The sequence below is a fragment of the Dromiciops gliroides genome, chromosome 4, assembly GCF_019393635.1.
Source record: "Dromiciops gliroides isolate mDroGli1 chromosome 4, mDroGli1.pri, whole genome shotgun sequence".
Lineage (NCBI taxonomy): Eukaryota > Metazoa > Chordata > Mammalia > Microbiotheria > Microbiotheriidae > Dromiciops > Dromiciops gliroides.
In genome coordinates this window covers 172,021,713-172,025,228 of record NC_057864.1, presented here as the reverse complement: position 1 = coordinate 172,025,228, position 3,516 = coordinate 172,021,713, and positions in this window count along the sequence as shown.

Genomic DNA, 3,516 nt, shown 5'->3' with positions numbered 1-3,516 from the left:
AAATCAATATTCTGTTTTTTAATCTTTTATATGAAAATCTGCTCCCTCTTGCTTTTAAACTAAACAAAAAGCCCCACCATGTCATTTATGACATCAATGAAAAACAAATCTATCTTTCTTGAGTATCTACAATCAGTCTCTTGTCAGTACCAAATCAGTTTCCCCTAGAAGAGAGAAAATATGTTTGGGATTCCACAGAAACATCTTCAATATTTGTCTCCCTTTTGGCATAATTTTACTTTCAGTTCCATAGTATGTGACAGATACTTATTTGAAACAAACAAAAAACTAGACTAAAAAAAATGCAACACAAAATCCTTGAATCTACTTGATTAAAAGGGAATAATTACATAATTCATACTCTGAAATGGCCAAGTACTTATTTTTTCATTTCAGCAGAGGGTAAAAGAGAAAGGTCTTCCTTCCTTCCTTCCTTCTTTCCTTCCCTCCCTCCCTCCCTCCTTCCTCCCTCCCTCCCTCCTTCCTTCCTTCCTTCTTTCTTTCTTTCTTTTTCTTTCTTTCTTTCTTTCTTTCTTTCTTTCTTTCTTTCTTTCTTTCTTTCTTTCTTTCTTTCTTTCTTTCTTTCTTTCTTTCTTTCTTTCTTTCTTTCTTTCTTTCTTTCTTTCTTTCTTTCTTTCTTCTTTCCTTCCTTCCTTCCTTCCTTCCTTCCTTCCTTCCTTCCTTCCTTCCTCCCTCCCTCCCTCCCTCCCTCCCTCCCTCCCTCCCTCCCTTCCTTCCTTCCTTCCTTCCTTCCTTCCTTCCTTCCTTTCTTTCTTTCTTTCTTTCTTTCTTTCTTTCTTTCTTTCTTTCTTTCTTTCTTTCTTTCTTTCTTTCTTTCTTTCTTTCTTTCAGACAACTACCCCAGTTTCCAATGTCAGTGATTGCCATGGCAGTAGGATGAAATTCCCTCCCAACTCAGTTTGATTTAATGACAGATAACCACTGGGAGGTAGGAGGCAAAATGCTACATTAGGTTTTGTGACCCCTTTGGTCCTTTTGAGCTAATATGCCTGAAAGAACTCTGTCTACAAAAAGTTCTTCCCACTCATCTTCATTCGTCCAAAGGAAAGGTCCCCATTCAGCTTTCTTTCTCTTACTCCTAGCATTGTAAGGGCTGGCATTTAGTTACACTCAGAACTGGGTTGTGAAGTCCTGTATCCAGGGCAAAATTATTTCACGTTGGTCAACATTCTTTCCTTTGCATATACATAACTCTTGTAAGGAAAAAATACAAATCCAGAGAGCAATGGAGACAGAGAGACTGGCCCACTGGTCTCAGTATAAGAACAAGATGAAGGGCTGAGTGTGAGAATCCACAGATCTATCTCCAAGCTGCTGATTTGCCAGCAATAAAAGTGTTCAGAAAACAGAGAGGTTGTTAAGCAACACCAAGGACTTTTTCTGTTTCTTTTTCCCCTCAATTTCTTTGAAACCAAGGCACTTTTTATTCTTCCACACTGTTACCCTACTAATTCCTAACTTACTTTCACTGCCTAGATTCCTAGTTTACTCCAATAGTTTTCACGGCCTTGTGAATAAGGTACAGTCAGTTCTAACCTGACATGCTTGACATATTCATTCCTAAAAAATCACTGTGCCATGCAAAGTTGTGCCATAAAAACCCCAGGGCTAATGAGGAAAATGAAGCTAGGGATACAACACTCAAAAATTTGTCAGTGACACATAAAAAAGATAGGAAGCTAATAAAAACAGTATTATAGTTTTATACATGTTAAATGGTTAAGAAATACACAAACAGTACAATAAATAGTGGTGATAATTATGTCCTCGGGATGTGGATTGGCCCAAAGTCTGGCAAAGTCTATAGCTATGGGGGAGAGAGAAGCCCCAAATCTGGGATTTGGTGGACAGGGGCTGCAGCTCTGGTGGGAGGTGGAGAATGATTGAATGTGTGAGGACCAGCCAGCCCTCCTCTGCCTACGGCTCCTCCTGATCCAGAAGATACACAATAAATATGACACTTACTTTGAAAAAAGACTTGAAGTTTGCTTGTGGAAGTAGGAGCCAGAAAGGTTATAGTTTGTGAATTATTGTGAAGTAGTGTTGTTTTTTTGTGTCCTCACTGTTTCTGGCAAAATCACACATAAGCAAATTTAAAATTCTAGTTATGCTCAAATTGCTTCCTACAATACAGCAATTGCAATGGAACAAATCCAACTTTTCAAAACAAGCTCTATAGTAAAATTGGCTCTAAAAACTTCTAATTGGGTTCAATTAAACAAGCATTTATTAAGCACCTACTTCAAGTAGAAACACTGGGGCAGAGCATCTAGAGTCCTTCAAATCAGGAAAACTTGAGATCAAGTTCCAATCTCTCATACATCCTGGTTTTGTGAGAGAGGGAGAGTCACTTAATTACTTAATACCCCAGGAACTTCTCTTAAACCCCAAGTTATAGGGTTCTAGTCATCAATATGCAAATCTCTTGGGGCCCACCCTACCCTATTTCCATGCTTCTTGTCTTACCACTTCTGTTCCCCTACCTTCCACTTTGACTTTATTCCAGGGGCTGGTAAATAGGGAGTCTGGAGTTGCAGGCCAAGATATGGGGGACACAGAATAGGAACAGAACTTTGGAAGTTTTTAAAACTGTATCCCCATCTTTTCTCCTGTGTACTCTGATCTGGAATATGATGAGCATCAGATGTCTGGAATAAGTGGGAACTTTGAAGAGGAGGGAAAGCACAGGCTAGGTAAAGAATTGGAGTGGAATGGAAGAAGAATAAGCATTTAGTAATTTCCTATTATATATGGTGCTGCTAAGCACTAGAAGATAGAAAGATGAAAAATGACCAAGATGTTGGCTTCAAGGAACTTACATTCTACTGGAAATGAGTAGGAGATTACTACATATAATCATGTAAGAAGAATACAAGCAAAGATAACACTAGTAATTTTGGAGCTTGAGGAAAGCAGAATTAAATTCACCCTCGAATCAACTTGTAATTTGTATAAAAATAATAGAAGAAGTAATTAAAACAATAGTAGCCGAGTGGAAGGAGAATGCATTGCTATGGTAGTTCACAGATGGCTATTACTAGCAATGTTGACCATCTGGTAGCTTCTTTTTAATTAATTATTCTTGCTAACTAGGTGCTAAGCTCATTTATTTATCATTGCTGAAGGAATGCATGTGCTGGCAATATGGAAATGTGACAAATTTTAACATGTCAAAATCTTTAAAAAATCTTTTAAATTTTTTGAGGTCTGATTTTCAGTGCCCATGGGGCAAAACCACATTTTCCCTGCACTCCTTATGGCTCTGAATACAAGATAAGGAGTCATTGGGACAAAGGAAATATATAAAGTGTTCAAGGAAAATTTGAGGTGAGAGTGGTTGACTATTGATTTTTTTTTTTAGTGAGGCAAATGGGGTTGTGACTTGCCCAGGATCACACAGCTAGTAAGTGTTAAGTGTCTGAGGCCGGATTTGAACTCAGGTACTCCTGACTCCAGGGCCAGTGCTCTATCCACTGTGGCACCTAGCTGCCCCTA